At 46.2% G+C, this 19,431-nt stretch overlaps 10 non-coding genes across 10 annotated transcripts; 6 read left to right on the top strand and 4 right to left on the bottom strand.

The window, feature by feature from the left end:
* The first annotated feature begins 1,815 nt into the window (after positions 1-1,815).
* TRNAT-AGU (transfer RNA threonine (anticodon AGU)) lies at positions 1,816-1,890 on the top strand. Its single transcript has one exon. It is a non-coding gene; the product is annotated as a tRNA-Thr (tRNA).
* A 1,474-nt stretch (positions 1,891-3,364) lies between these two features.
* Positions 3,365-3,439, top strand: TRNAT-AGU (transfer RNA threonine (anticodon AGU)). Its single transcript has one exon. It is a non-coding gene; the product is annotated as a tRNA-Thr (tRNA).
* A 1,087-nt stretch (positions 3,440-4,526) lies between these two features.
* TRNAV-AAC (transfer RNA valine (anticodon AAC)) lies at positions 4,527-4,601 on the top strand. Its single transcript has one exon. It is a non-coding gene; the product is annotated as a tRNA-Val (tRNA).
* Positions 4,602-8,010: 3,409 nt separating this feature from the next.
* TRNAI-AAU (transfer RNA isoleucine (anticodon AAU)) lies at positions 8,011-8,085 on the top strand. The gene has a single exon. It is a non-coding gene; the product is annotated as a tRNA-Ile (tRNA).
* A 3,796-nt stretch (positions 8,086-11,881) lies between these two features.
* TRNAI-AAU (transfer RNA isoleucine (anticodon AAU)) lies at positions 11,882-11,956 on the top strand. The gene has a single exon. It is a non-coding gene; the product is annotated as a tRNA-Ile (tRNA).
* A 3,410-nt stretch (positions 11,957-15,366) lies between these two features.
* Positions 15,367-15,441, top strand: TRNAI-AAU (transfer RNA isoleucine (anticodon AAU)). The gene has a single exon. It is a non-coding gene; the product is annotated as a tRNA-Ile (tRNA).
* Positions 15,442-16,619: 1,178 nt separating this feature from the next.
* On the bottom strand, positions 16,620-16,691 carry TRNAW-CCA (transfer RNA tryptophan (anticodon CCA)). The gene has a single exon. It is a non-coding gene; the product is annotated as a tRNA-Trp (tRNA).
* An 824-nt stretch (positions 16,692-17,515) lies between these two features.
* TRNAW-CCA (transfer RNA tryptophan (anticodon CCA)) lies at positions 17,516-17,587 on the bottom strand. Its single transcript has one exon. It is a non-coding gene; the product is annotated as a tRNA-Trp (tRNA).
* Positions 17,588-18,179: 592 nt separating this feature from the next.
* TRNAW-CCA (transfer RNA tryptophan (anticodon CCA)) lies at positions 18,180-18,251 on the bottom strand. The gene has a single exon. It is a non-coding gene; the product is annotated as a tRNA-Trp (tRNA).
* Positions 18,252-18,843: 592 nt separating this feature from the next.
* On the bottom strand, positions 18,844-18,915 carry TRNAW-CCA (transfer RNA tryptophan (anticodon CCA)). Its single transcript has one exon. It is a non-coding gene; the product is annotated as a tRNA-Trp (tRNA).
* Positions 18,916-19,431: the final 516 nt, after the last annotated feature.

Here is a 19,431-nt window from a genome sequence, read left to right as displayed (position 1 = left end):
TAGCAGCCTTTTTTCTTTTGAAAAGTGGAGCAATGAGGCATGTGGCTCAAAGAGGCAAAATGTGCCATTCTGCCTCATGGCGCATTAGCTCAGTTGGGTTAGAATGTGGTGCTAATAGCTCCAAGGCCACTGGCCACGTTCTCCAGTATCCAAAGAGCCGTCAAGTTGTCTTTTGTCAAAGTTTGCAAGCTTTTTTGATGTAGAAAAGGGAGCAGTGATGCATGTGTATGTGGATCAAAGAGGCCAAAAACACAGTGACAAGTCATGGACGGTTAGCTTAGTTGGGTTAGAGCGTGGTGCTAATAACGCCAAGGTCGCAGGTTCGATCCCCGTACGGACCAGCTTACGTAGTGTCTGAAGAGCCGACAAGCTCTTCTTTGGAAAAGTTAGCAGCCTTTTTTCTTTTGAAAAGTGGAGCAATGAGGCATGTGGCTCAAAGAGGCAAAATGTGCCATTCTGCCTCATGGCGCATTAGCTCAGTTGGGTTAGAATGTGGTGCTAATAGCTCCAAGGCCACTGGCCACGTTCTCCAGTGTCAAAAAAAGCGGTCAAGTTGTCTTTTGTCAAAGTTTGCAAGCTTTTTTGATGTAGAAAAGGGAGCAGTGATGCATGTGTATGTTGATCAAAGAGGCCAAAAACACAGTCACAAATAATGGCCGGTTAGCTCAGTTGGGTTAGAGCATGGTGCTAATAATGCCAAGATCGCGGGTTCGATCCCCATACGGGCCAGCTTACGTAGTGTCTGCAGAGCCGACAAGCTCTTCTTTGGAAAAGTTAGCAGCCTTTTTTCTTTTGAAAAGTGGAGCAATGAGGCATGTGGCTCAAAGAGGCAAAATGTGCCATTCTGCCTCATGGCGCATTAGCTCAGTTGGGTTAGAATGTGGTGCTAATAGCTCCAAGGCCACTGGCCACGTTCTCCAGTATCCAAAGAGCCGTCAAGTTGTCTTTTGTCAAAGTTTGCAAGCTTTTTTGATGTAGAAAAGGGAGCAGTGATGCATGTGTATGTGTATCAAAGAGGCCAAAAACAGAGGCACAAATCATGGCTGGTTAGCTCAGTTGGGTTAGAGCGTGGTGCTAATAGCGCCAAGGTCGCGGGTTTGATCCCCGTACGGGCCAGCTTACGTAGTGTCTGAAGAGCCGACAAGCTTTTCTTTGGAAAAGTTAGCAGCCTTTATTCTTTTGAGAAGTGGAGCAATGAGGCATGTGGCTCAAAGAGGCAAAATGTGCCATTCTGCCTCATGGCGCATTAGCTCAGTTGGGTTAGAATGTGGTGCTAATAGCTCCAAGGCCACTGGCCACGTTCTCCAGTATCCAAAGAGCCGTCAAGTTGTCTTTTGTCAAAGTTTGTAAGCTTTTTTGATGTAGAAAAGGGAGCAGTGATGCATGTGTATGTGGATCAAAGAGGCCAAAAACACAGTCACAAATAATGGCCGGTTAGCTCAGTTGGGTTAGAGCGTGGTGCTAATAACGCCAAGGTCGCGGGTTTGATCCCCGTACGGGCCAGCTTACGTAGTGTCTGAAGAGCCGACAAGCTTTTCTTTGGAAAAGTTAGCAGCCTTTATTCTTTTGAGAAGTGGAGCAATGAGGCATGTGGCTCAAAGAGGCAAAATGTGCCATTCTGCCTCATGGCGCATTAGCTCAGTTGGGTTAGAATGTGGTGCTAATAGCTCCAAGGCCACTGGCCACGTTCTCCAGTATCCAAAGAGCCGTCAAGTTGTCTTTTGTCAAAGTTTGTAAGCTTTTTTGATGTAGAAAAGGGAGCAGTGATGCATGTGTATGTGGATCAAAGAGGCCAAAAACACAGTCACAAATAATGGCCGGTTAGCTCAGTTGGGTTAGAGCGTGGTGCTAGTAACGCCAAGGTTGCGGGTTCGATCCCCGTACGGGCCAGCTTACGTAGTGTCTGAAGAGCCGACAAGCTATTCTTTGGAAAAGTTAGCAGCCTTTTTTCTTTTGAAAAGTGGAGCAATGAGGCATGTGGCTCAAAGAGGCAAAATGTGCCATTCTGCCTCATGGCGCATTAGCTCAGTTGGGTTAGAATGTGGTGCTAATAGCTCCAAGGCCACTGGCCACGTTCTCCAGTATCCAAAGAGCCGTCAAGTTGTCTTTTGTCAAAGTTTGCAAGCTTTTTTGATGTAGAAAAGGGAGCAGTGATGCATGTGTATGTGGATCAAAGAGGCCAAAAACACAGTGACAAGTCATGGACGGTTAGCTCAGTTGGGTTAGAGCGTGGTGCTAATAACGCCAAGGTCGCAGGTTCGATTCCCGTACGGACCAGCTTACGTAGTGTCTGAAGAGCCGACAAGCTCTTCTTTGGAAAAGTTAGCAGCCTTTTTTCTTTTGAAAAGTGGAGCAATGAGGCATGTGGCTCAAAGAGGCAAAATGTGCCATTCTGCCTCATGGCGCATTAGCTCAGTTGGGTTAGAATGTGGTGCTAATAGCTCCAAGGCCACTGGCCACGTTCTCCAGTGTCAAAAAAAGCGGTCAAGTTGTCTTTTGTCAAAGTTTGCAAGCTTTTTTGATGTAGAAAAGGGAGCAGTGATGCATGTGTATGTTGATCAAAGAGGCCAAAAACACAGTCACAAATAATGGCCGGTTAGCTCAGTTGGGTTAGAGCATGGTGCTAATAATGCCAAGATCGCGGGTTCGATCCCCATACGGGCCAGCTTACGTAGTGTCTGCAGAGCCGACAAGCTCTTCTTTGGAAAAGTTAGCAGCCTTTTTTCTTTTGAAAAGTGGAGCAATGAGGCATGTGGCTCAAAGAGGCAAAATGTGCCATTCTGCCTCATGGCGCATTAGCTCAGTTGGGTTAGAATGTGGTGCTAATAGCTCCAAGGCCACTGGCCACGTTCTCCAGTATCCAAAGAGCCGTCAAGTTGTCTTTTGTCAAAGTTTGCAAGCTTTTTTGATGTAGAAAAGGGAGCAGTGATGCATGTGTATGTGTATCAAAGAGACCAAAAACAGAGGCACAAATCATGGCTGGCTAGCTCAGTTGGGTTAGAGCGTGGTGCTAATAGCGCCAAGGTCGCGGGTTTGATCCCCGTACGGGCCAGCTTACGTAGTGTCTGAAGAGCCGACAAGCTTTTCTTTGGAAAAGTTAGCAGCCTTTATTCTTTTGAGAAGTGGAGCAATGAGGCATGTGGCTCAAAGAGGCAAAATGTGCCATTCTGCCTCATGGCGCATTAGCTCAGTTGGGTTAGAATGTGGTGCTAATAGTTCCAAGGCCACTGGCCACGTTCTCCAGTATCCAAAGAGCCGTCAAGTTGTCTTTTGTCAAAGTTTGTAAGCTTTTTTGATGTAGAAAAGGGAGCAGTGATGCATGTGTATGTGGATCAAAGAGGCCAAAAACACAGTCACAAATAATGGCCGGTTAGCTCAGTTGGGTTAGAGCGTGGTGCTAGTAACGCCAAGGTTGCGGGTTCGATCCCCGTACGGGCCAGCTTACGTAGTGTCTGAAGAGCCGACAAGCTATTCTTTGGAAAAGTTAGCAGCCTTTTTTCTTTTGAAAAGTGGAGCAATGAGGCATGTGGCTCAAAGAGGCAAAATGTGCCATTCTGCCTCATGGCGCATTAGCTCAGTTGGGTTAGAATGTGGTGCTAATAGCTCCAAGGCCACTGGCCACGTTCTCCAGTATCCAAAGAGCCGTCAAGTTGTCTTTTGTCAAAGTTTGCAAGCTTTTTTGATGTAGAAAAGGGAGCAGTGATGCATGTGTATGTGGATCAAAGAGGCCAAAAACACAGTGACAAGTCATGGACGGTTAGCTCAGTTGGGTTAGAGCGTGGTGCTAATAACGTCAAGGTCGCAGGTTCGATTCCCGTACGGACCAGCTTACGTAGTGTCTGAAGAGCCGACAAGCTCTTCTTTGGAAAAGTTAGCAGCCTTTTTTCTTTTGAAAAGTGGAGCAATGAGGCATGTGGCTCAAAGAGGCAAAATGTGCCATTCTGCCTCATGGCGCATTAGCTCAGTTGGGTTAGAATGTGGTGCTAATAGCTCCAAGGCCACTGGCCACGTTCTCCAGTGTCAAAAAAAGCGGTCAAGTTGTCTTTTGTCAAAGTTTGCAAGCTTTTTTGATGTAGAAAAGGGAGCAGTGATGCATGTGTATGTTGATCAAAGAGGCCAAAAACACAGTCACAAATAATGGCCGGTTAGCTCAGTTGGGTTAGAGCATGGTGCTAATAATGCCAAGATCGCGGGTTCGATCCCCATACGGGCCAGCTTACGTAGTGTCTGCAGAGCCGACAAGCTCTTCTTTGGAAAAGTTAGCAGCCTTTTTTCTTTTGAAAAGTGGAGCAATGAGGCATGTGGCTCAAAGAGGCAAAATGTGCCATTCTGCCTCATGGCGCATTAGCTCAGTTGGGTTAGAATGTGGTGCTAATAGCTCCAAGGCCACTGGCCACGTTCTCCAGTATCCAAAGAGCCGTCAAGTTGTCTTTTGTCAAAGTTTGTAAGCTTTTTTGATGTAGAAAAGGGAGCAGTGATGCATGTGTATGTGGATCAAAGAGGCCAAAAACACAGGCACAAATCATGGCCGGTTAGCTCAGTTGGGTTAGAGCGTGGTGCTAACAACGCCAAGGTCGCGGGTTTGATTCCCGTACGGGCCAGCTTACGTAGTGTCTGAAGAGCCGACAAGCTTTTCTTTGGAAAAGTTAGCAGCCTTTATTCTTTTGAGAAGTGGAGCAATGAGGCATGTGGCTCAAAGAGGCAAAATGTGCCATTCTGCCTCATGGCGCATTAGCTCAGTTGGGTTAGAATGTGGTGCTAATAGCTCCAAGGCCACTGGCCACGTTCTCCAGTATCCAAAGAGCCGTCAAGTTGTCTTTTGTCAAAGTTTGTAAGCTTTTTTGATGTAGAAAAGGGAGCAGTGATGCATGTGTATGTGGATCAAAGAGGCCAAAAACACAGTCACAAATAATGGCCGGTTAGCTCAGTTGGGTTAGAGCGTGGTGCTAATAACGCCAAGGTTGCGGGTTCGATCCCCGTACGGGCCAGCTTACGTAGTGTCTGAAGAGCCGACAAGCTTTTCTTTGGAAAAGTTAGCAGCCTTTTTTCTTTTGAAAAGTGGAGCAATGAGGCATGTGGCTCAAAGAGGCAAAATGTGCCATTCTGCCTCATGGCGCATTAGCTCAGTTGGGTTAGAATGTGGTGCTAATAGCTCCAAGGCCACTGGCCACGTTCTCCAGTGTCAAAAAAAGCGGTCAAGTTGTCTTTTGTCAAAGTTTGCAAGCTTTTTTAATGTAGAAAAGGGAGCAGTGATGCATGTGTATGTTGAACAAAGAGGCCAAAAACACAGTCACAAATAATGGCCGGTTAGCTCAGTTGGGTTAGAGCGTGGTGCTAATAACGCCAAGGTTGCGGGTTCGATCCCCGTACGGGCCAGCTTACGTAGTGTCTGAAGAGCCGACAAGCTTTTCTTTGGAAAAGTTAGCAGCCTTTTTTCTTTTGAAAAGTGGAGCAATGAGGCATGTGGCTCAAAGAGGCAAAATGTGCCATTCTGCCTCATGGCGCATTAGCTCAGTTGGGTTAGAATGTGGTGCTAATAGCTCCAAGGCCACTGGCCACGTTCTCCAGTGTCAAAAAAAGCGGTCAAGTTGTCTTTTGTCAAAGTTTGCAAGCTTTTTTAATGTAGAAAAGGGAGCAGTGATGCATGTGTATGTTGAACAAAGAGGCCAAAAACACAGTCACAAATCATGGCCGGTTAGCTCAGTTGGGTTAGAGCATGGTGCTAAGAACGACAAGGGCACGGGTTCGATCCCCTTACGGGCAAGCTTACGTAGTGTCTAAGGAGCCGACGAGCTCTTCTTTGGAAAAGTTAGCAGCCTTTTTTCTTTTGAAAAGTGGAGCAATGAGGCATGTGGCTCAAAGAGGCAAAATGTGCCATTCTGCCTCATGGCGCATTAGCTCAGTTGGTTAGAATGTGGTGCTAATAGCTCCAAGGCCACTGGCCACGTTCTCCAGTGTCCAAAGAGCCGTCAAGTTGTCTTTTGTCAAAGTTTGCAAGCTTTTTTGATGTAGAAAAGGGAGCAGTGATGCATGTGTATGTGGATCAAAGAGGCCAAAAACACAGTCACAAATCATGGCCGGTTAGCTCAGTTGGGTTAGAGCATGGTGCTAATAACACCAAGGTCGTGGGTTCGATCCCCGTACGGGCCAGCTTACGTAGTGTCTGAAGAGCTGACAAGCTCTTCTTTGGAAAAGTTAGCAGCCTTTTTTCTTTTGAAAAGTGGAGCAATGAGGCATGTGGCTCTAAGAGGCAAAATGTGCTATTCTGCCTCATGGCGCATTAGCTCAGTTGGGTTAGAATGTGGTGCTAATAGCTCCAAGGCCACTGGCCACGTTCTCCAGTATCCAAAGAGCCGTCAAGTTGTCTTTTGTCAAAGTTTGCAAGCTTTTTTGATGTAGAAAAGGGAGCAGTGATGCATGTGTATGTGGATCAAAGAGGCCAAAAACACAGTGACAAATCGTGGCCGGTTAGCTCAGTTGGGTTAGAGCGTGGTGCTAATAACGCCAAGGTCGTGGGTTCGATCCCCGTACGGACCAGCTTACGTAGTGTCTGAAGAGCCGACAAGCTCTTCTTTGGAAAAGTTAGTAGCCTTTTTTCTTTTGAAAAGTGGAGCAATGAGGCATGTGGCTCAAAGAGGCAAAATGTGCCATTCTGCCTCATGGCGCATTAGCTCAGTTGGGTTAGAATGTGGTGCTAATAGCTCCAAGGCCACTGGCCACGTTCTCCAGTATCCAAAGAGCTGTCAAGTTGTCTTTTGTCAAAGTTTGCAAGCTTTTTTGATGTAGAAAAGGGAGCAGTGATGCATGTGTATGTTGATCAAAGAGGCCAAAAACGCAGTCACAAATCATGGCAGGTTAGCTCAGTTGGGTTAGAGCATGGTGCTAATAACGCCAAGGTCGTGGGTTCGATCCCATTATGGGCCAGCTTACGTAGTATCTAAGGAGCCAACGAGCTCTTCTTTGGAAAAGTTAGCAGCATTTTTTCTTTTGAAAAGTGGAGCAATGAGGCATGTGGCTCAAAGAGGCAAAATGTGCTATTCTGCCTCATGGCGCATTAGCTCAGTTGGGTTAGAATGTGGTGCTAATAGCTCCAAGGCCACTGGCCATGTTCTCCAGTATCCAAAGAGCCGTCAAGTTGTCTTTTGTCAAAGTTTGCAAGCTTTTTTGATGTAGAAAAGGGAGCAGTAATGCATGTGTATGTGGATCAAAGAGGCCAAAAACACAGTCACAAATAATGGCCGGTTAGCTCAGTTGGGTTAGAGCGTGGTGCTAATAACGCCAAGGTTGCGGGTTCGATCCCCGTATGGGCCAGCTTACGTAGTGTCTGAAGAGCCGACAATTTTTCTTTGGAAAAGTTAGCAGCCTTTTTTCTTTTGAAAAGTGGAGCAATGAGGCATGTGGCTCAAAGAGGCAAAATGTGCCATTCTGCCTCATGGCGCATTAGCTCAGTTGGGTTAGAATGTGGTGCTAATAGCTCCAAGGCCACTGGCCACGTTCTCCAGTATCCAAAGAGCCGTCAAGTTGTCTTTTGTCAAAGTTTGCAAGCTTTTTTGATGTAGAAAAGGGAGCAGTGATGCATGTGTATGTGGATCAAAGAGGCCAAAAACACAGCGACAAACCATGGCTGGTTAGCTCAGTTGGGTTAGAGCGTGGTGCTAATAACGCCTAGGTCGTGGGTTCGATCCTCGTACGGACCAGCTTACATAGTGTCTGAAGAGCCGACAAGCTCTTCTTTGGAAAAGTTAGCAGCCTTTTTTCTTTTGAAAAGTGGAGCAATGAGGCATGTGGCTCAAAGAGGCAAAATGTGCCATTCTGCCTCATGGCGCATTAGCTCAGTTGGGTTAGAATGTGGTGCTAATAGCTCCAAGGCCACTGGCCACGTTCTCCAGTGTCAAAAAAAGCGGTCAAGTTGTCTTTTGTCAAAGTTTGCAAGCTTTTTTGATGTAGAAAAGGGAGCAGTGATGCATGTGTATGTGGATCAAAGAGGCCAAAAACACAGTCACAAATCATGGCCGGTTAGCTCAGTTGGGTTAGAGCGTGGTGCTAATAACGCCAAGGTCGCGGGTTCGATCCCCGTACGGGCCAGCTTATGTAGTGTCTGAAGAGCCGACAAGCTCTTCTTTGGAAAAGTTAGCAGCCTTTTTTCTTTTGAAAAGTGGAGCAATGAGGCATGTGGCTCAAAGAGGCAAAATGTGCCATTCTGCCTCATGGCGCATTAGCTCAGTTGGGTTAGAATGTGGTGCTAATAGCTCCAAGGCCACTGGCCACGTTCACCAGTATCCAAAGAGCCGTCAAGTTGTCTTTTGTCAAAGTTTGTAAGCTTTTTTGATGTAGAAAAGGGAGCAGTGATGCATGTGTATGTGGATCAAAGAGGCCAAAAACACAGTCACAAATAATGGCCGGTTAGCTCAGTTGGGTTAGAGCGTGGTGCTAATAACGCCAAGGTTGCGGGTTCGATCCCCGTACGGGCCAGCTTACGTAGTGTCTGAAGAGCCGACAAGCTATTCTTTGGAAAAGTTAGCAGCCTTTTTTCTTTTGAAAAGTGGAGCAATGAGGCATGTGGCTCAAAGAGGCAAAATGTGCCATTCTGCCTCATGGCGCATTAGCTCAGTTGGGTTAGAATGTGGTGCTAATAGCTCCAAGGCCACTGGCCACGTTCTCCAGTGTCAAAAAAAGCGGTCAAGTTGTCTTTTGTCAAAGTTTGCAAGCTTTTTTGATGTAGAAAAGGGAGCAGTGATGCATGTGTATGTGGATCAAAGAGGCCAAAAACACAGTCACAAATAATGGCCGGTTAGCTCAGTTGGGTTAGAGCGTGGTACTAATAACGCCAAGGTTGCGGGTTCGATCCCCGTACGGGCCAGCTTACGTAGTGTCTGAAGAGCCGACAAGCTTTTCTTTGGAAAAGTTAGCAGCCTTTTTTCTTTTGAAAAGTGGAGCAATGAGGCATGTGGCTCAAAGAGGCAAAATGTGCCATTCTGCCTCATGGCGCATTAGCTCAGTTGGGTTAGAATGTGGTGCTAATAGCTCCAAGGCCACTGGCCACGTTCTCCAGTGTCAAAAAAAGCGGTCAAGTTGTCTTTTGTCAAAGTTTGCAAGCTTTTTTAATGTAGAAAAGGGAGCAGTGATGCATGTGTATGTTGAACAAAGAGGCCAAAAACACAGTCACAAATCATGGCCGGTTAGCTCAGTTGGGTTAGAGCATGGTGCTAAGAACGACAAGGGCACGGGTTCGATCCCCTTACGGGCAAGCTTACGTAGTGTCTAAGGAGCCGACGAGCTCTTCTTTGGAAAAGTTAGCAGCCTTTTTTCTTTTGAAAAGTGGAGCAATGAGGCATGTGGCTCAAAGAGGCAAAATGTGCCATTCTGCCTCATGGCGCATTAGCTCAGTTGGTTAGAATGTGGTGCTAATAGCTCCAAGGCCACTGGCCACGTTCTCCAGTGTCCAAAGAGCCGTCAAGTTGTCTTTTGTCAAAGTTTGCAAGCTTTTTTGATGTAGAAAAGGGAGCAGTGATGCATGTGTATGTGGATCAAAGAGGCCAAAAACACAGTCACAAATCATGGCCGGTTAGCTCAGTTGGGTTAGAGCATGGTGCTAATAACACCAAGGTCGTGGGTTCGATCCCCGTACGGGCCAGCTTACGTAGTGTCTGAAGAGCTGACAAGCTCTTCTTTGGAAAAGTTAGCAGCCTTTTTTCTTTTGAAAAGTGGAGCAATGAGGCATGTGGCTTTAAGAGGCAAAATGTGCTATTCTGCCTCATGGCGCATTAGCTCAGTTGGGTTAGAATGTGGTGCTAATAGCTCCAAGGCCACTGGCCACGTTCTCCAGTATCCAAAGAGCCGTCAAGTTGTCTTTTGTCAAAGTTTGCAAGCTTTTTTGATGTAGAAAAGGGAGCAGTGATGCATGTGTATGTGGATCAAAGAGGCCAAAAACACAGTCACAAATAATGGCCGGTTAGCTCAGTTGGGTTAGAGCGTGGTGCTAATAACGCCAAGGTTGCGGGTTCGATCCCCGTACGGGCCAGCTTACGTAGTGTCTAAAGAGCCGACAAGCTTTTCTTTGGAAAAGTTAGCAGCCTTTTTTCTTTTGAAAAGTGGAGCAATGAGGCATGTGGCTCAAAGAGGCAAAATGTGCCATTCTGCCTCATGGCGCATTAGCTCAGTTGGGTTAGAATGTGGTGCTAATAGCTCCAAGGCCACTGGCCACGTTCTCCAGTAAGCAAAGAGCTGTCAAGTTGTCTTTTGTCTAAGTTTGCAAGCTTTTTTGATGTAGAAAAGGGAGCAGTGATGCATGTGTATGTGGATCAAAGAGGCCAAAAACACAGTGACAAATCGTGGCCGGTTAGCTCAGTTGGGTTAGAGCGTGGTGCTAATAACGCCAAGGTCGCGGGTTCGATCCCCGTACGGACCAGCTTACGTAGTGTCTGAAGAGCCGACAAGCTCTTCTTTGGAAAAGTTAGTAGCCTTTTTTCTTTTGAAAAGTGGAGCAATGAGGCATGTGGCTCAAAGAGGCAAAATGTGCCATTCTGCCTCATGGCGCATTAGCTCAGTTGGGTTAGAATGTGGTGCTAATAGCTCCAAGGCCACTGGCCACGTTCTCCAGTATCCAAAGAGCTGTCAAGTTGTCTTTTGTCAAAGTTTGCAAGCTTTTTTGATGTAGAAAAGGGAGCAGTGATGCATGTGTATGTTGATCAAAGAGGCCAAAAACGCAGTCACAAATCATGGCAGGTTAGCTCAGTTGGGTTAGAGCATGGTGCTAATAACGCCAAGGTCGCGGGTTCGATCCCATTATGGGCCAGCTTACGTAGTATCTAAGGAGCCAACGAGCTCTTCTTTGGAAAAGTTAGCAGCATTTTTTCTTTTGAAAAGTGGAGCAATGAGGCATGTGGCTCAAAGAGGCAAAATGTGCTATTCTGCCTCATGGCGCATTAGCTCAGTTGGGTTAGAATGTGGTGCTAATAGCTGCAAGGCCACTGGCCATGTTCTCCAGTATCCAAAGAGCCGTCAAGTTGTCTTTTGTCAAAGTTTGCAAGCTTTTTTGATGTAGAAAAGGGAGCAGTAATGCATGTGTATGTGGATCAAAGAGGCCAAAAACACAGTCACAAATAATGGCCGGTTAGCTCAGTTGGGTTAGAGCGTGGTGCTAATAACGCCAAGGTTGCGGGTTCGATCCCCGTATGGGCCAGCTTACGTAGTGTCTGAAGAGCCGACAATTTTTCTTTGGAAAAGTTAGCAGCCTTTTTTCTTTTGAAAAGTGGAGCAATGAGGCATGTGGCTCAAAGAGGCAAAATGTGCCATTCTGCCTCATGGCGCATTAGCTCAGTTGGGTTAGAATGTGGTGCTAATAGCTCCAAGGCCACTGGCCACGTTCTCCAGTATCCAAAGAGCCGTCAAGTTGTCTTTTGTCAAAGTTTGCAAGCTTTTTTGATGTAGAAAAGGGAGCAGTGATGCATGTGTATGTGGATCAAAGAGGCCAAAAACACAGCGACAAACCATGGCTGGTTAGCTCAGTTGGGTTAGAGCGTGGTGCTAATAACGCCTAGGTCGTGGGTTCGATCCTCGTACGGACCAGCTTACGTAGTGTCTGAAGAGCCGACAAGCTCTTCTTTGGGAAAGTTAGCAGCCTTTTTTCTTTTGAAAAGTGGAGCAATGAGGCATGTGGCTCAAAGAGGCAAAATGTGCCATTCTGCCTCATGGCGCATTAGCTCAGTTGGGTTAGAATGTGGTGCTAATAGCTCCAAGGCCACTGGCCACGTTCTCCAGTGTCAAAAAAAGCGGTCAAGTTGTCTTTTGTCAAAGTTTGCAAGCTTTTTTGATGTAGAAAAGGGAGCAGTGATGCATGTGTATGTGGATCAAAGAGGCCAAAAACACAGTCACAAATCATGGCCGGTTAGCTCAGTTGGGTTAGAGCGTGGTGCTAATAACGCCAAGGTCGCGGGTTCGATCCCCGTATGGGCCAGCTTATGTAGTGTCTGAAGAGCCGACAAGCTCTTCTTTGGAAAAGTTAGCAGCCTTTTTTCTTTTGAAAAGTGGAGCAATGAGGCATGTGGCTCAAAGAGGCAAAATGTGCCATTCTGCCTCATGGCGCATTAGCTCAGTTGGGTTAGAATGTGGTGCTAATAGCTCCAAGGCCACTGGCCACGTTCACCAGTATCCAAAGAGCCGTCAAGTTGTCTTTTGTCAAAGTTTGTAAGCTTTTTTGATGTAGAAAAGGGAGCAGTGATGCATGTGTATGTGGATCAAAGAGGCCAAAAACACAGTCACAAATAATGGCCGGTTAGCTCAGTTGGGTTAGAGCGTGGTGCTAATAACGCCAAGGTTGCGGGTTCGATCCCCGTACGGGCCAGCTTACGTAGTGTCTGAAGAGCCGACAAGCTATTCTTTGGAAAAGTTAGCAGCCTTTTTTCTTTTGAAAAGTGGAGCAATGAGGCATGTGGCTCAAAGAGGCAAAATGTGCCATTCTGCCTCATGGCGCATTAGCTCAGTTGGGTTAGAATGTGGTGCTAATAGCTCCAAGGCCACTGGCCACGTTCTCCAGTGTCAAAAAAAGCGGTCAAGTTGTCTTTTGTCAAAGTTTGCAAGCTTTTTTGATGTAGAAAAGGGAGCAGTGATGCATGTGTATGTGGATCAAAGAGGCCAAAAACACAGTCACAAATAATGGCCGGTTAGCTCAGTTGGGTTAGAGCGTGGTGCTAATAACGCCAAGGTTGCGGGTTCGATCCCCGTACGGGCCAGCTTACGTAGTGTCTGAAGAGCCGACAAGCTTTTCTTTGGAAAAGTTAGCAGCCTTTTTTCTTTTGAAAAGTGGAGCAATGAGGCATGTGGCTCAAAGAGGCAAAATGTGCCATTCTGCCTCATGGCGCATTAGCTCAGTTGGGTTAGAATGTGGTGCTAATAGCTCCAAGGCCACTGGCCACGTTCTCCAGTGTCAAAAAAAGCGGTCAAGTTGTCTTTTGTCAAAGTTTGCAAGCTTTTTTAATGTAGAAAAGGGAGCAGTGATGCATGTGTATGTTGAACAAAGAGGCCAAAAACACAGTCACAAAACATGGCCGGTTAGCTCAGTTGGGTTAGAGCATGGTGCTAAGAACGATAAGGGCACGGGTTCGATCCCCTTACGGGCAAGCTTACGTAGTGTCTAAGGAGCCGACGAGCTCTTCTTTGGAAAAGTTAGCAGCCTTTTTTCTTTTGAAAAGTGGAGCAATGAGGCATGTGGCTCAAAGAGGCAAAATGTGCCATTCTGCCTCATGGCGCATTAGCTCAGTTGGTTAGAATGTGGTGCTAATAGCTCCAAGGCCACTGGCCACGTTCTCCAGTGTCCAAAGAGCCGTCAAGTTGTCTTTTGTCAAAGTTTGCAAGCTTTTTTGATGTAGAAAAGGGAGCAGTGATGCATGTGTATGTGGATCAAAGAGGCCAAAAACACAGTCACAAATCATGGCCGGTTAGCTCAGTTGGGTTAGAGCATGGTGATAATAACACCAAGGTCGTGGGTTCGATCCCTGTACGGGCCAGCTTACGTAGTGTCTGAAGAGCGGACAAGCTCTTCTTTGGAAAAGTTAGCAGCCTTTTTTCTTTTGAAAAGTGGAGCAATGAGGCATGTGGCTCAAAGAGGCAAAATGTGCCATTCTGCCTCATGGCGCATTAGCTCAGTTGGGTTAGAATGTGGTGCTAATAGCTCCAAGGCCACTGGCCACGTTCTCCAGTGTACAAAGAGCCGTCAAGTTGTCTTTTGTCAAAGTTTGCAAGCTTTTTTGATGTAGAAAAGGGAGCAGTGATGCATGTGTATGTGGATCAAAGAGGCCAAAAACACAGTCACAAATCATGGCCGGTTAGCTCAGTTGGGTTAGAGCATGGTGCTAATAACACCAAGGTCGTGGGTTCGATCCCCGTACGGGCCAGCTTACGTAGTGTCTGAAGAGCTGACAAGCTCTTCTTTGGAAAAGTTAGCAGCCTTTTTTCTTTTGAAAAGTGGAGCAATGAGGCATGTGGCTCTAAGAGGCAAAATGTGCTATTCTGCCTCATGGCGCATTAGCTCAGTTGGGTTAGAATGTGGTGCTAATAGCTCCAAGGCCACTGGCCACGTTCTCCAGTATCCAAAGAGCCGTCAAGTTGTCTTTTGTCAAAGTTTGCAAGCTTTTTTGATGTAGAAAAGGGAGCAGTGATGCATGTGTATGTGGATCAAAGAGGCCAAAAACACAGTCACAAATAATGGCCGGTTAGCTCAGTTGGGTTAGAGCGTGGTGCTAATAACGCCAAGGTCGAGGGTTCGATCCCCGTACGGACCAGCTTACGTAGTGTCTGAAGAGCCGACAAGCTCTTCTTTGGAAAAGTTAGCAGCCTTTTTTCTTTTGAAAAGTGGAGCAATGAGGCATGTGGCTCAAAGAGGCAAAATGTGCCATTCTGCCTCATGGCGCATTAGCTCAGTTGGGTTAGAATGTGGTGCTAATAGCTCCAAGGCCACTGGCCACGTTCTCCAGTATCCAAAGAGCTGTCAAGTTGTCTTTTGTCAAAGTTTGCAAGCTTTTTTGATGTAGAAAAGGGAGCAGTGATGCATGTGTATGTTGATCAAAGAGGCCAAAAACGCAGTCACAAATCATGGCAGGTTAGCTCAGCTGGGTTAGAGCATGGTGCTAATAACGCCAAGGTCGCGGGTTCGATCTCCTTATGGGCCAGCTTACGTAGTATCTAAGGAGCCGACGAGCTCTTCTTTGGAAAAGTTAGCAGCCTTTTTTCTTTTGAAAAGTGGAGCAATGAGGCATGTGGCTCAAAGAGGCAAAATGTGCCATTCTGCCTCATGGCGCATTAGCTCAGTTGGGTTAGAATGTGGTGCTAATAGCTCCAAGGCCACTGGCCACGTTCTCCAGTGTACAAAGAGCCGTCAAGTTGTCTTTTGTCAAAGTTTGCAAGCTTTTTTGATGTAGAAAAGGGAGCAGTGATGCATGTGTATGTGGATCAAAGAGGCCAAAAACACAGTCACAAATCATGGCCGGTTAGCTCAGTTGGGTTAGAGCATGGTGCTAATAACACCAAGGTCGTGGGTTCGATCCCCGTACGGGCCAGCTTACGTAGTGTCTGAAGAGCCGACAAGCTCTTCTTTGGAAAAGTTAGCAGCCTTTTTTCTTTTGAAAAGTGGAGCAATGAGGCATGTGGCTCAAAGAGGCAAAATGTGCCATTCTGCCTCATGGCGCATTAGCTCAGTTGGGTTAGAATGTGGTGCTAATAGCTCCAAGGCCACTGGCCACGTTCTCCAGTGTCAAAAAAAGCGGTCAAGTTGTCTTTTGTCAAAGTTTGCAAGCTTTTTTGATGTAGAAAAGGGAGCAGTGATGCATGTGTATGTGGATCAAAGAGGCCAAAAACACAGGCGCAAATCATGGCCGGTTAGCTCAGTTGGGTTAGAGCGTGGTGCTAATAACGCCAAGGTCGCGGGTTCGATCCCCGTACGGGCCAGCTTATGTAGTGTCTGAAGAGCCGACAAGCTCTTCTTTGGAAAAGTTAGCAGGCTTTTTTCTTTTGAAAAGTGGAGCAATGAGGCATGTGGCTCAAAGAGGCAAAATGTGCCATTCTGCCTCATGGCGCATTAGCTCAGTTGGGTTAGAATGTGGTGCTAATAGCTCCAAGGCCACTGGCCACGTTCTCCAGTATCCAAAGAGCCGTCAAGTTGTCTTTTGTCAAAGTTTGCAAGCTTTTTTGATGTAGAAAAGGGAGCAGTGATGCATGTGTATGTGGATCAAAGAGGCAAAAAACACGGTCACAAACACAATCACAAATCATCGCCGGTTAGCTCAGTTGAGTTAGAGCGTGGTGCTAATAACACCAAGGTCGCGGGTTCGATCCCCGTACGGGCCAGCTTACATAGTGTCTGAAGAGCCGTCAAGCTCTTCTTTGGAAAAGTTAGCAGCCTTTTTTCGTTTGAAAAGTGGAGCAATGAGGCATGTGGCTCAAAGAGGCAAAATGTGCCATTCTGCCTCATGGCGCATTAGCTCAGTTGGGTTAGAATGTGGTGCTAATAGCTCCAAGGCCATTGGCCATGGTCAATGAAACTTGAGTGCTCTGACCCTGTTCAGCATTATTTTCGATCATGTATCTGTACTGGATCATGATAAGTCTGATTTGATTTGGATGTGATTTCTAGGCACAATCTTCTAATGTGGAGTGAAACGCACAACCGTTGCGCAACAAGCTCTTGGTGCTGCATGTCAAACTAGATGCAGGAGGCAAAAACTGGCATTGTGTGTCATGTCTGCTGGCTCACTTTTGTTAAACCGTGGTTCTAATAACACGGAGGTTTCAGCTTTTGATCCCCATATGGGCTATATTCTCCAGCATCTGTAGTGCCGTCAAGCTATCTTTTGGCAAAGTCTTCGGCCTCTTTTGGGTGCCAAAAGTGGAGCCGTGATGCATGTGTATTTGAATCAAAGTTGCGTAGAGCGCAGTCATGTCACATGGCCAGTTCACTCCATTTTTTTAGATTGTGGTGCAAATGTCATTTTCACATGCAACTTTCTGGTCTTCCATTGAGAGACGCTTATTTATGCCACAAGGTCAAAGAAGTTTGTTTTTTTGCCGTAAACCAATTCCACAGTGTTTTTGAACAATTTTTTGTAGTTGATGAGTAAAATGTCAGATGACCCTGACGTGATTTGAACACGCAACCTTCTGATCTGGAGTCAGACGCGCTACCGTTGCGCCACAAGGTCAATGAAACTTGAGTGCTCTGACCCTGTTCAGCACTCTTTTCGATCATGTATCTGTACTGGATCATGAAAAGTCTGATTTGATTTGGATGTGATTTCTAGGCACAATCTTCTGATGTGGAGTGAAACGCACAACCGTTGCGCAACAAGCTCTTGCTGCTGCATGTCAAACTAGATGCAGGAGGCAAAAACTGGCATTGTGTGTCATGTCTGCTTGCTCACTTTTGTTAAACGATCCCCACTTGAGTGCTCTGACCCTGTTCAGCACTCTTTTCGATCATGTATCTGTACTGGATCATGAATAGTCTGATTTGATTTGGATGTGATTTTTTTGGCACAATCTTCTGATGTGGAGTGAAACGCACAACCGTTGCGCAACAAGCTCTTGCTGCTGCATGTCAAACTAGATGCAGGAGGCAAAAACTGGCATTGTGTGTCATGTCTGCTTGCTCACTTTTGTTAAACCGTGGTTCTAATAACACGGAGGTTTCAGCTTTTGATCCCCATATGGGCTAGGTTCTCCAGCATCTGAAGTGCCGTCAAGCTATCTTTTGACAAAGTCTTCAGCCTCTTTTGGGTACCAAAAGTGGAGCCGTGATGCATGTGTATTTGAATCAAGGTTGCATAGAGCGCAGTCATGTCACATGGCCAGTTCACTCCATTTTTTTAGAGTGTGGTGCAAATGTCATTTTCACATGCAACTTTCTGGTCTTCCATTGAGAGACGCTTATTTATGCCACAAGGTCAAAGAAGTTTGTTTTTTTGCCGTAACTCAATTCCACAGTGTTTTTGAACAATTTTTTGTAGTTGATGAGTAAAATGTCAGATGACCCTGACGTGATTTGAACACGCAACCTTCTGATCTGGAGTCAGACGCGCTACCGTTGCGCCACAAGGTCAATGAAAGTTGAGTGCTCTGACCCTGTTTAGCACTCTTTTCAATCATGTATCTGTACTGGATCATGAAAAGTCTGATTTGATTTGGATGTGATTTCTAGGCACAATCTTCTGATGTGGAGTGAAACGCACAACCGTTGCGCAACAAGCTCTTGCTGCTGCATGTCAAACTAGATGCAGGAGGCAAAAACTGGCATTGTGTGTCATGTCTGCTTGCTCACTTTTGTTAAACCGTGGTTCTAATAACACGGAGGTTTCAGCTTTTGATCCCCATATGGGCTAGGTTCTCCAGCATCTGAAGTGCCGTCAAGCTATCTTTTGACAAAGTCTTCGGCCTCTTTTAGGTGCCAAAACTGGAGCCGTGATGCATGTGTATTTGAATCAAGGTTGCGTAGAGCGCAGTCATGTCACATGGCCAGTTCACTCCATTTTTTTAGAGTGTGGTGCAAATGTCATTTTCACATGCAACTTTCTGGTCTTCCATTGAGAGACGCTTATTTATGCCACAAGGTCAAAGAAGTTTGTTTTTTTGCCGTAACCCAATTCCACAGTGTTTTTGAACAATTTTTTGTAGTTGATGAGTAAAATGTCAAATGACCCTGACGTGATTTGAACACGCAACCTTCTGATCTGGAGTCAGACGCGCTACCGTTGCGCCACAAGGTCAATGAAACTTGAGTGCTCTGACCCTGTTCAGCACTCTTTTCGATCATGTATCTGTACTGGATCATGAAAAGTCTGATTTGATTTGGATGTGATTTCTAGGCACAATCTTCTGATGTGGAGTGAAACGCACAACCGTTGCGCAACAAGCTCTTGCTGCTGCATGTCAAACTAGATGCAGGAGGCAAAAACTGGCATTGTGTGTCATGTCTGCTTGCTCACTTTTGTTAAACCGTGGTTCTAATAACACGGAGGTTTCAGCTTTTGATCCCCATATGGGCTAGGTTCTCCAGCATCTGAAGTGCCGTCAAGCTATCTTTTGACAAAGTCTTCGGCCTCTTTTGGGTACCAAAAGTGGAGCCGTGATGCATGTGTATTTCAATCAAGGTTGCGTAGAGCGCAGTCAGGTCACATGGCCAGTTCACTCCATTTTTTTAGAGTGTGGTGCAAATGTCATTTTCACATGCAGCTTTCTGGTCTTCCATTGAGAGACGCTTATTTATGCCACAAGGTCAAAGAAGTTTGTTTTTTTGCCGTAACCCAATTCCACAGTGTTTTTGAACAATTTTTTGTAGTTGACGAGTAAAATGTCAGATGACCCTGACGTGATTTGAACACGCAACCTTCTGATCTGGAGTCAGACGCGCTACCGTTGCGCCACAAGGTCAATGAAACTTGAGTGCTCTGACCCTGTTCAGCACTCTTTTCGATCATGTATCTGTACTGGATCATGAAAAGTCTGATTTGATTTGGATGTGATTTCTAGGCACAATCTTCTGATGTGGAGTGAAACGCACAACCGTTGCGCAACAAGCTCTTGCTGCTGCATGTCAAACTAGATGCAGGAGGCAAAAACTGGCATTGTGTGTCATGTCTGCTTGCTCACTTTTGTTAAACCGTGGTTCTAATAACACGGAGGTTTCAGCTTTTGATCCCCATATGGGTTAGGTTCTCCAGCATCTGAAGTGCCGTCAAGCTATCTTTTGACAAAGTCTTCAGCCTCTTTTGGGTACCAAAAGTGGAGCCGTGATGCATGTGTATTTGAATCAAGGTTGCGTAGAGCGCAGTCATGTCACATGGCCAGTTCACTCCATTTTTTTAGAGTGTGGTGCAAATGTCATTTTCACATGCAACTTTCTGGTCCTCCATTGAGAGACGCTTATTTATGCCACAAGGTCAAAGA

Source organism: Eleutherodactylus coqui, chromosome 2 (assembly GCF_035609145.1).
Source record: "Eleutherodactylus coqui strain aEleCoq1 chromosome 2, aEleCoq1.hap1, whole genome shotgun sequence".
Taxonomy (NCBI): domain Eukaryota; kingdom Metazoa; phylum Chordata; class Amphibia; order Anura; family Eleutherodactylidae; genus Eleutherodactylus; species Eleutherodactylus coqui.
This window is presented reverse-complemented; position numbering and strand designations above follow the sequence as displayed.